The sequence below is a fragment of the Phyllobates terribilis genome, unplaced genomic scaffold, assembly GCF_046119375.1.
Source record: "Phyllobates terribilis strain yellow unplaced genomic scaffold, ASM4611937v1 Scaffold_2__4_contigs__length_985480577, whole genome shotgun sequence".
NCBI lineage: Eukaryota > Metazoa > Chordata > Amphibia > Anura > Dendrobatidae > Phyllobates > Phyllobates terribilis.
The window spans coordinates 130,380,533-130,392,906 of NW_027362762.1; the positions used below are offsets into that span (position 1 = coordinate 130,380,533).

The window sequence follows — 12,374 nt, forward strand, 5'->3', positions numbered from 1 at the left end:
GGTTGTGGGCATTACAGTGATTGGCTGGCCGCACAGCGTCACCTCGAGTATTTAAAACCGGGCGCCGCCATCTTGGACACAGTCGCTCCGGATTAGACAGTGTAGGGACAGCGCTGCTGATTTAGGGAGAGATATAAACTGCAAAATAGTTAGTGTAGGGTCTGTAAAGGCTGCCAGAACAAACAAACAGTCCTTTTCAGGACTAATATCCATCCCAGATACCAGGAAGGCAGGCTGTATAGGAGACACAGTGGTTATACCAGCAAACGCTGCATTACTGTCCTGTGTGCTCCTGTTGCTGAAATTGCTGGACTTAGCACCAGGTGTCGGGGGCCAGGAAAAATCCTTTTTTTTTCATCTAAATCCTCCTTTTTTTTCCCTCCTTCACACTGTACAAATACCCGTCTTATTAACCTTTTGGTGTGTCCCATCCCCCCCCCCCCCAAAAAAAAGCGTGTCTCTGATTTTTCAGACACAAATATAACTGTTGAAAATAGTCTGGTGTAGGCTAGAGAAACAGAAGTGTTGTTTTGCACTTCCATGGTTCAAACCTCTGTATTATCCATTTTGGGCCATTTGTATCTAAAAAAAAAAACAGTTTGAGTGTGTCGCTCACTGTTCAGCCGCAAATCTATATATTTAAAAAAGTCTGGTATACCCCAGTAAACAATAACTGTGGTTTTGCCATCCCACGGTAAAAAATCTCTATTATTCAGCTTTTGGTAGTTTTTTCCGTAAAGAAAAACAGTAGTGTCTCCTGACTGTTGTGACACAAAAATATATCTGTTGAAAATAGTCTTGTGTAGGCCCGACATCCCAGTGTGGTTTCGCAGTTCCATGGGTCAAATCGCTGTACTATCCAGTTTTGGGCCTTTGGTATCCTAAAAAAAAAGCAGTTTGAGTGTATCGCTCACTGTTCAGCCGCAAATATCTCTATTTAAAAAAGTGTGGTATACCCCAGTAAACAATAACTGTGGTTTTGCCATCCCACGGTAAAAAATCTCTATTATTCAGGTTTTGGTATATTTTCCGTAAAGAAAAACAGTAGTGTCTCCTGACTGTTGTGACACAAAAATATATCTGCTGAAAATAGTCTTGTGTAGGCCCGACATCCCAGTGTGGTTTCGCAATTCCACGGGTCAAATCGCTGTACTATCCAGTTTTGGGCCTTTGGTATCTAAAAAAAAAGCAGTTTGAGTGTGTCGCTCACTGTTCAGCCGCAAATATCTCTATTTAAAAAAGTGTGGTATACCCCAGTAAACAATAACTGTGGTTTTCCTCTTCCACGGTTCTAATCTACTCTTTATTACCCTTTTTCCATTGATAGTGCAAGTGTAAGCTATTTTACTTCATTTACAATGGGCAAGGCGCGTGGCAAGGGACGTGGAAGTGGACGTTCTGGTGATGGTTCGTGCAGAGGACGGGGCCGTGGCCAAGGTGAAAATGTGCCACAACCAACAGCCACATCTTCTCGCTCCCACTTCTTGACCGAATTACTAGGGAAGCACAGAACAACACCAGTATTGAGCAGATAATACTTCCAGTTACCTGGGCACCACCACCTCCGGTCTGTCTTTCACTCGGTCAACTCTTAGTAGCCATGAGTCTCGACCGCATACTCCTCCTCACCCTGATGCTCCTTCCTCCCACCATGCCGAGTGTCGTCAGACAGCAAGTGATCCCACACTTGGACACTCTGAAGAGCTGTTCACTGGTCCATTTCCATATTTGGGCCCCTCGCCTGATACGCTTGAAGTGGTGGAAGAGGAGATCCCATGTTGCGATGCCCAAATATTTGAACAGCCACGGCCACAGGAAGTCGACGTTGGCAATCTGTCACAAGAGGTGGACGATGACGAGACACAATTGCCAGGAAGTGAGGAGGAGGATCGTGGTGCGCAAGTGGAAGAGGAGGAGGTGGTGGATGATCTAGTAACTGACCCAACATGGAAGGAGGACATGCAGAGTGAGGCCAGCAGCACACAGGGGGAGGGAGGCAGAGTACCCCAACAGGCAGGAAGAAGCAGTGTGGTGGCCGCAGACAGAAGGCAGGCAACCATTCCCCGTAAAACCAACACGAGGGACATTGCCAGTACAAGCGGTAGGTCTTCCAGAGTCTGGAATTTTTTTAAAGACTCTGCTGATAACCCCAAAAAGGCCATATGTTCCACCTGCCATGCCAGCATCAGCAGGGGTGACAAAACTACCTGCCTGACCACCACCAGCATGATCTGGCACATGGCAGCAAAGCACCCGACTTTGTGGGGCGAAACCCAGGGTCCACGACCAGTGTCAGCGGGTGTTACCACTGCTTCTTCCACTGTTGTGCGTGCAATAGAACCCCCTGTTGTGTGTGCAAGGCAATCCCCTGTCCATACTGCATGTAAAGATGCCCCCTCCTCTCAGTCTTCACTTGTTATGGCAGTTTCTCAAGAAACAGCATCAACGTCCACGTCCATGTCCCACCGCAGCGTTCAATTGTCCATATCCCAGACCTTTGAACGAAAGCGGAAATTCGCAGTTAACGCCCCACAGGCCACAGTCCTAAATTCGCACATTTCATGACTGCTTGCGTTGGAAATGCTGCCTTTTAGGCTGGTGGAGACGGAATCCTTCCGCAATCTTATGGCGGTGGCCGTCCCTCGGTACTCGGTCCCCAGCCGACTCTATTTTGCCCGGTGTGCCATCCCCGCACTACACAAGCACGTGTCCCAAAGCATCTGCCGTCAATCAACAACGCAGTTACTGGGAGAGTCCACCTGACAACGGACACGTGGACAAGTGCTTGTAGCCAGGGACGGTACATCTCTCTGACGGCACACTGGGTAAACATAGTGGAAGCCGGGACCCAGTCGGACCTTGGGACGGAACACATCCTCCCCACACCGAGGATTGCGGGCCCTATGTCGGTCAGAGTTGCCCCCACAGTGTACAGCTCCTGCGCATCCTCCTCCTCCTCCTCATGTTCAGCCTCCATCTCAGATATCACCACATCAGTTACAAGCTGGAAGCATTGCAGTACTGCCTCCGCCAAGCGGCAACAGGCTGTGCTGAAACTCATAAGCTTAGGTGATAAACCTCACACTGCTTGTGAGTTGTGGACAGCTGTGAAAGAGCAGGCAGATCTGTGGCTGAGACCGCTGAACCTACATCCCGGCATGGTCGTGTGTGACAATGGCCGTAACCTGGTGGCGGCTCTGAGGCGAGGTGAGATCACACACGTACCATGCCTGGCTCATGTGCTTAACCTCGTGGTTCAGCGGTTTCTTAAATCGTACCCCGAGTTGCCAGATCTGCTCGTGAAAGTACGCCGCCTGTCAGCTCATTTTCACAAGTCGGCTACAGCTTCCGCCGCCCTTGCTGTGTTGCAGCAACGTTTGCAGCTTCCGTCACACCGACTGGTGTGTGATGTCCCCACACGTTGGAACTCTACCCTCCACATGTTGCAAAGGATTTGTGAGCAGAAGAGAGCAGTTGTGGAGTACCAGCTGCAACAAGGCCGTCGATATTCAGGTCCGACTCCACACATAAGACCTCAGGAGTGGACCTGGATGTCTGACATATGTACCATCCTGACAAACTTTGAGGAGGCCACCAAGATGGTGAGTGGCGATGACGCCATCATTAGTGTCAGCATCCCACTTGTCTGTCTTTTGCAACACTCTCTGCAGAGAATTAAAGAGGAGGCATTGCAGCCAGAGTATGATGAGATGGATCAAGAAGCCGTAGCGGGCGATTACACACAGCCCAGCCTCATCTCATCCCAATGTGCATTGGGGGACAATTAGGGAGAGGAGGAGGAGGAAGAACAGGAACTGCTATCATGCGTTGTAGACGGTAGTACCTGTACAAGTGTCATACCGTCGGTTCAGCGTGGGTGGCCTGAGGACAGGGGGGAGGAGGAAGAGGAGGAGGAGGAGAGCATGGTCAGTCGTCATCTTGGTGAGGACACGGAAATCTTGCCCGTTACCAGTCTGGCACGCATGGCTGACTTTATGTTACGCTGCCTTAACCGTGACCCTCGCGTTGTCAAAATGTTGGGTGACAGTCATTACTGGTTGGTGACACTTGTAGACCCCCGCTACAAGGAGAACTTTCACTCTCTTATTCCTGAGGTGGAGAGGTCTACAAAAATGGGGCAGTACCAGAAGGCCCTTGCTGCAGAACTCTTAAAAAAAATCCCATCTGAACACGCTAGCGGCAGAGGTCACAGTTCGTTGCCCAACCAAGGCGTACAGGCGAGAGAGATGCAACTCCAATCCAGCAGAGGCAGGGGAACACTGTCAATGTTCTGGGACAGTTTTCTGACACCCGCCCAGCTTACAGGCCCTGAGGCGCGGGGTACTCTCACAAGGAGTGGAAAGTTTCAAAAGATGGTGAGGGAGTACCTTGCCGACCGTACCAGCATCCTCCGTGATTCCTCTCTTTTAATTATTGGGTATCCAAGCTGGACACTTGGAATGAACTCGCTCTGTATGCCTTGGAGGTCCTGGCCTACCCTGCCGCTAGCGTGTTATCGGAGCGTGTTTTTAGTGCCGCTGGGGGAATTATAACTGATAAGCGCACTCGCCTGTCAACTGACAATGCTGACAAGCTGACCCTTATCAAAATGAACAAGGGCTGGATTGGGCCAGACTTCTCATCACCACCAAATGACAGCAGAGTAACATAAAGTCAAATCCACTGTGTTATTTCAGGAGGTGTATTCACATGCACTGCTTCACACCTACACATGGGTATACGCTACCTCATTTCGGCTGTTTTATCTTCTTCTCCTTATCCTCAGCCTCCACCACCCCTATACCACCAGAGTGCCAGCATTGCAAGTTCCTCCGTCCTAATTTTTGGCAGCTTTTGCTTGCAAGGCATAAGCAAATACTATGGGAGACCCACTCCCCAATAATGGGACTTATGTTTGTAATATGCTGTACTGCATGGCTCTTGTAAGGGGCATTGCAAGTTGCTCCGTCCTAATTTTTGGCAGCTTTTGCTTGCAAGGCATAAGCAAATACTATGGGAGACCAACTCCCCAATAATGGGACTTATGTTTGTAATATGCTGTACTGCATGGCTCTTGTAAGGGGCATTGCAAGTTGCTCCGTCCTAATTTTTGGCAGCTTTTGCTTGCAGGGCATAAGCAAATACTATGGGACACCCACTCCCCAATAATGGGACTTATGTTTGTAGTATGCTGTACTGCATATGACGCGCCCCCTGGGCCGTGTGTACACATGTGTGGGATACCCGGTGCCGGGTCTCTGGGGTCTGTAGTCTCCGTGGCGGTGACCCAGTCCCGTGGCTCAGGCTGGTCAAACCAGTGGCGGTCTTTCTTAGGTTTTGAGGTTAATTGTCCGACTGAGCCACCCGTGGATTGCGGTCAGGGAGTACCACCGCTGCGAGGCAGACCGCTGAGGCTGGTGTTGTGTGCGTAGCAGAGAATGGGATAACTCCCCACGGGAGGAATATAGCCTCAGGACATTGAGTGTGGATGATGGGGGTGATGGTGCACGAGCGCAGCAGGAATGACTCAGAGTCTTTGCAGTGCAGTTCAGAGTCTTTACTGATGATTATAAGGTAGACCCTCCCGGGAGTACGGCTAGCATAAGAGGCTTGGTCAGTCTGTGAGCAAGCAGGAGTTCCCCTGGCCAGGTGGAGTTGTAGGCCTCCCCGTCTGTCTGCACTCTTCCTGGCTACCTTGCTGTAAGCGGGTAGAAGTAGCCCATGTCCCAGATTGTACCGTGTAGTGCTCACCTGTATGGCTGGTGACTTGGGGCCTTCTGTTGGCCTCCGCTCCACGACGGCGGAGCTGGTCCCTTGCTTGTGACTGAGCCTCCGGGCTTCTATGGCCAGAGGACCTGAAATCCCCTGCCGGCTGGTTTCTGCTGCTGGATATATAAGTCCTCACAGCCTCGGACTCCTGTGTCCGGTTCCTATTGTCTTCTGCCAGGGCGAGCTCTGCTCAGCTTCCAGCCCCTGGTCTTTAGCTCCTAACTCCTACAGAGCTCCTTGCTGTTACTTTCCCTTGCTCTCACTCTGACTCTGACTGTTCTCTGACTCACTGAACCCCGCCCCAGATCCAGTTTATAAGGGCAGAATTCTCCCCTCCCAGGACTGGGGCAGGAGGATGTTGCATGTTTAAGGGATCCTGACCAGGAAACCTCTCACTTGCTCTCCGACGTAATATCTCTATTACTGTGGTGACCAGACCCCTGGGGTGCCACACATGGCTCTTGTAAGGGGCATTGCAGTTCCTCATAATTTTTGGAAAGCCTTCCATTCACTGCTTAGGCCAACTGCTTAGGCCTGTTGATTTGCGGGTCTGAATATGGTCAGTGTCTTATACTGCTACATTCAGTGTTTTATATATCTTAGGCCAACAGTGCACAGGAGACCCAGTTGCTATAAATGGAAAAAAAGGTTTAGTTAACGCCCTCTGACCTCCATGTAATTTCCAAGGGGCATTGGAGTGCCTCGAAATTTTTGGTAGGCATTGCACTCACTGTATGCCCTATAACTGTGTAGCCGAACCGCTCCTTTTGTTACAGAAACATATCCTACAAGACATATCTGGTTGACTGGCCTGATATTGATGTGAATGGTCCCTGTTCCTCCTGCTCTTTCTCCTTTGCCACTACCTCATCCATCATTTATCACCTGAAGCTTTGTTTTAACCGGAGTCATAGAACTTGGATAGTAGCAGGAAAACATCCAGCAATCCTCGGAGGAGGTAGGATATGCGCCAAAACGCGGACCACCTCAGGCCTAGCCGCTACTACATACATGCGCTTGCATTACAACAAAACAAAGCAGATGCTAACTTCTATCATCCTCATCATGCTCCTCACCTTGGCACTCTCAACTCCACCGATGGAGAAGCCAGGGCCCACCGGAGGAGTCTGATAGTCCGGTGGGCTCGGCCAATGCTGCCCTAAAGCAGGCCAGGCTAAGAAAAGTGTGGGAAAGGTTACCGGGACAAATAGGGGTGGCTGGGGACCGAGTATGGATACCAGGCCGCCGACACAGCCATGGCGTTGTGGCCAGATTCCGCCTCCACATGCCTAAAAGGCCCAATTTAAAGTGCAAACAAGCAAGCAGTATGGTATTGCAGCCTGGGGGTGGGTGGGTGGCAGGCTGCATACTTGCGCTTGCATTGCAAGGAATGGGAGAGTTACAATTGAACACTGCCCTGGGACAAGGACTTGAATGGGGATAGTTGCAAGTCTGCAACGACAGGTGCAAGGTGGGAGGCATCTTCGCATGTACCATGAACAGGGGTTTGGCATGCACACACTACAGCGGAATAGGCTCTGCTTCCCACTAAATGCACTGGGGAGGGCACCGGTAATGTTTTGGTATACGCGCTTAATCTTATGTATAAGGCACACCAGGACAAATAGGGGCGGCTGGGGACTGAGTATGGATACTTTGCTGCCGAAGCAGCCATGAGGTAGTGGCCAGCTTCGGCCTCCTCCAAACTAAAAGGCCCCATTTCAAGTGCAAGCTAGCAGTATGGAATTGCAGTCTGGGGGTGGGTGGGTGGCAGGCTGCACACTTACACTTGCATTAAAAGAAAACATAGCAGATGCTAACTTCTGTCATCATCATCATGCTCCTCACCTTGGCACTCTCAACTCCACTGATGGAGAAGTCAGGGCCCACCGGAGGAGTCTGGTTCTCTGGTGGGCTCGTCCAATGCTGCCTAAAGCAGGCCGGGCTAAGAAAAGTGTGTGGGGGGATGTTCCAAGGAGAAATAGGGGCGGCTGGGGACCGTTTATGGACACCCGGCTGCCCCCAGGCGGCTGGGGACCGTGTGTGGACACCCGGCCGCGGGGCGGCTGGGGACCGAGTATGGACACTCGGCCACCGGGCGGCTGGGGACTGAGTTTGGATTCCAGGCCGCCAACACAGCCATGACGTGGTGGCCAGATTCCGCCTCCACATGCCTAAAAGGCCCAATTTCAAGTTCAAGCAAGCAAGCAGTATGGTATTGCAGCCTGGGGGTGGGTGGGTGGCAGGCTGCATACTTGCGCTTGTATTGCAAGGAATGGGGGAGGTACAATTGAACACTGCCCTGGGACTAGAACTTGCATGGGGATAGTTGCAAGTCTGCATCTTCTGATGTGGCAAGGATCACTTATGAAGGGCACACTTTTAGACAGTGACCTGGGAGTCAGAGATGCTTCCAGGGGTCTTCCCCATGCTGTTCCCATGTCTTTTCAGCACTTTAAGCATGTGTCACACAGCACATGGTCAGATAAGGTTGTAAAATGTTAAAATGACATTTCCCGGTGAATGCATCTGTCATAGTTGAAAGCAATACAAAAGTGCAAAAACGCATAAGAATGCTACTTGTGAACATAGCCGAAGGTGTGGAGGAGTATTTTTGTTTTTGGTAATTTATTTTAACTTATACACAAGTCTTTTCCCTGGAAAGGATGCTCCTTAACATATTTCACAGGAAAAAAGTTTCACTTTCGTTTTTGAACGTTTTATTATGAGCCCGTAAAAGTGGCTTAATACCTCTGACCACGTTGTTGACAGCAGTGACCTGGGGGTCAGAAATGCTTCCTGGGGCGGTCCCCATGCTGTCCCCATGTCATTTGAGCACGGGCACTTGTTAGGCTTTTAAAAGACTGCCGGGGCTGCCACCGCAAAAATGCTCGAGTCTCCCATAGACTAACATTGGGCTCGTTGCTCGGGTCGAGCACCCGAGTATCACGGCGAGCTCGGCCCGAGCTTCGAGCACCCGAGCATTTTAGTGCTTGCTCAACACTAATCATTAATGAGGAGAACATTTTAACTAATAGGGTGGGAGCATTTTTTGACTGGGGAAGCAAAGTGTTAACAAATCAAGAATGTGTATGGATTTCCCAACTGGAAAGTTCTTTGAGATGGAAGATTAAGTAAACTTTTGATAGCCATTTAGAAAGGGTAGAAGGAATGGATTGTTTCCAATGTAAAGGAATCCAGTGTTTAGCAGTTGCCAAAAAGAATTGCAAGTAGGTTGTGTTTCAATGGTTTAAAATTCTTGGTGAGTTTGGACAGACGCACCTCATCCAGAGAGATGGTATGAAAGGATGCCTAGATCACCTAAGGTAGTTTCTAGAGATGAGCGGATTGATTTGTTGGACTGAGGTCCAGCGGCCAGGTCAGTGGCGCCTGGCAGCTAGACGGGAGGCCCGCAAATCTTACTTTCTCGCATGCCCAGTGCGGCATTTGATCCGTCAGGGCTGGCGCAACATCATCTTTTCTACGTGATGCACAGATGAAGTTGTGCCAGCCATGGCTAATTAAAAACTGAGGAAGCCGGAAGGTAAGAGATTCGCGGGCCTCCCATCAAGCCGCCACAAACCACTGACCTGGTCACTGGACCGGAGTCCCGCAAATTCATCCACTCATCTCTAGTTGTTTCTATTTCTGACCAGATCAACTTTATTTTGGGGTGAAAGTGTACCTATATGTGTAGAGCCTCTCCAACAAATGTTTGAATCAGCTAACCCTAAATGGTGTAAGAATTGAGATGTTCTTTATCAACGGGAAGTGATTTTTAAGATTTTTCCTGTAGGAGTATACATCTGAAAAAAACATGGGAGTTTAATATAATAGCTTTTGATTCATTTTCGGAAAAGGTTACTTTTAAATCTTTCTCCCAAGAGAGTAGATAAGCTGGTTTGGAGAACTTTGTAAGGAATATTAATTGTTATAGATTTTAGAAATCACATTTGTGTAAAGTAACTGATCAACTAGAAGGGATTGAATTAAGTAGGTGAACATATAATCCCTTTAAAATTAATTTTTATTTAAATTATTAAAAAAACACCAATACACTATGTAACAGACTATTTAGAAGGTATAATTATACTCAAGATAACTTGGACATCTATTTTACTATAATAAGTAAAGGATGTGAATAGGTCCTTTTGTATAAATATATAATATAAATATGTACACCAGACAACACCAGAGTCCTGCGATTCCCTATTTAGATGCCTAAACTGGTACTGCCTAGTCGTGGAGGTTGGCACCCTAAAGCAAATCAAGATATAGCGCCCTCACTCGTCAGTGGCTGTCCTTAACTCTCCCTATTGTGTCCTATTAATATGACAAAAAGACATAGGGTAAAGCAGGCTAAATGTGAAGTTTGGTTACAATAATAGAGATCAGACATATCAAAATATAGTCATACATAGGGCAGCACGGTGGCTCAGTGGTTAGCACTGCAGCCTTGCAGCGCTGGAGTCCTGGGTTCAAATCCCACCAAGGACAACATCTGCAAGGAGTTTGCATGTTCTCCCCGTGTTTGTGTGGGTTTCCTCCGGGTTCTCCGGTTTCTTCCCACACTCCAAAGACATAGTGAATTTAGATTGTGAGCCCCAATGGGGACAGTGCCCATGAGCGTCTGTAAAGCTCTTTGGAATTAATTGCATTATATAAGTGAGTAAAATAAATAAATACTTAAGTCCCCAAAAGTAGGATAACAGGAAACTTATCATTAGTTGCTTTTGCCTCAATGCGTTTCCCCTTCCATTCGGGTTCATCAGGAGGCTTTGTGTTATAGTTAAAGGCTTACGATAGCACGTCACCGGCTCATTCTGGTGTGGAATATAGGTTTTGAAGAACTTTTTTTTCCTGCCTCTCCTGGACAAAAAAAGAATGTCCTATGTTTTTATGAGGGATTTAATGTTTAACAGGAGGGGAGGACATCTAGATATTTAATAAAAGATGAAGGGCATTTAAATGGAGTGTCTTTAAAAAAGTACACTTTAAGTTTCTGATTTTTCATAATTTGTTTTAAAATTAGACAATGCCCTGAACTGTTCAAAAGATTTCCATAAATTTAGGAAAGGCTTGAAGCGAGCATGAAAAGTGAATTATCTATGAATGCTGCTGGCTCTCTACAAAAGAACAAAAGTATTTATTTCACCGAAAACAAAATGATTTGCAGTCCAAAATCAAAATGCTGAATCCTCATCCTTCCTGACATCATAGTTGTCATCACCCCCTGACGAAACGAGAGTGAAACGCGCATTGGGGCGCTGGAACCACATGCTTTACTAACTTGCCTGATATGTTAGCATTTTTTTTTTTCGGATCATGTTATGCCACTAATGCTCTAATGTAATTGCTATGAACCAGTAAGGTTCATGTAACTTTTCAGGATAAAGTAAGGATAATAATATATGGTAGAGTATATCTACACTGATGTCTCATATATGTACTTCATTATACTCCTTGTGGTTTTCCATTGTGATACTCTGTTGTAATATGATATGTATTTGATTTTTTAGTTTAGAAATTGAATAAATGTTGTATTTTTAAAGAGACTATGTGCACCCATTTTGTGTTCTCTTGGAGGTATTCATAGTCAGCAGTGTGGCTCTAGTTACAATAAATTGTCTTCGAAGCTTTTTTGCTCTCATTTGTTGGTAGTCATCATTTGTTGGGAGAGAGTCGAGAGGCCCTCATGTACCTTAGACCACAGATATCGTCGGATTCGGCTGACGTTAGTCTAATTTGTATGGTGCTTTAATTGTGAGTCTACATAGCTGGCAATGTAGAATCTTTGAAAAAGACCCGAATAGTGGTCTGAAAGTCCTGAAGTCGTGTCAGCAAAGACTGTGAGCAGCAGCGGAGAGGTAGCGCTGGGTCAGCAGGAGGTAAATGAGGATCAATTTGTTATTTTTATGTAGCGCAATAGAGAGTCAATCTCTGACAGTGGCCGTGGGGTGCACCGTGACACATGACCATTGGCCCCCTGTAATGGATTTGCATGGTGTTGATTGGTTGTCATGAAAGCCGAGGGCCTACTGAATTTCCCCTGTACCAGCCATGATCGTACCTTTGGACCAGGCTGTAGCTGGCATTCATAGTAGACCGTGATTTTTACTATTTCCTGCCATAGTATTGTAGTATAAAGTTTAAGCGATCAGAGCCGAGTCAGAAGAAACACTATTGGAGGCAGTGCTGAATACGGTGAAGGCTGGCCTGAGAAGTGAGTATCAATATTTTATATTTATTACTTCTCTGGGCCCATTAACCCCTTCACAATGGGGCCATTTTCCATTTTTGATTTTTCCTCCCCGTCTTCAGAGCCATAACTCTTTTATTTTTCTATCCACATAGACATATGAGGCCTTGTTTTTTTCGAGACAAGTGTACTGGAAAACAGGGGAAAAATTCCAAGTGGGGAGAAATTGTGAAAAAATTTAATTCTGACATTTTCTGGGAATTTGTTTTTATGGTGTACATTTTGTGGTAAAAATGACGTTGAAATATGATTCTGCTCATCAGTACGATTATTGCAATACCAAACAAGTCCAGTTTTCTTTTATTATTTTAGTGGTGGAAAAAAAAATCAGAAGTTTGCAAAAATA

General features: G+C 47.2%; 1 protein-coding gene across 3 annotated transcripts in view; it reads left to right on the forward strand.

The window, feature by feature from the left end:
- LOC141197003 (serine/threonine-protein kinase Nek5-like) overlaps positions 1 to 12,374 on the forward strand; it is a 105,879-nt gene that overhangs the window by 23,201 nt on the left and 70,304 nt on the right. The gene's annotated exons all lie outside the window — the stretch shown is intronic.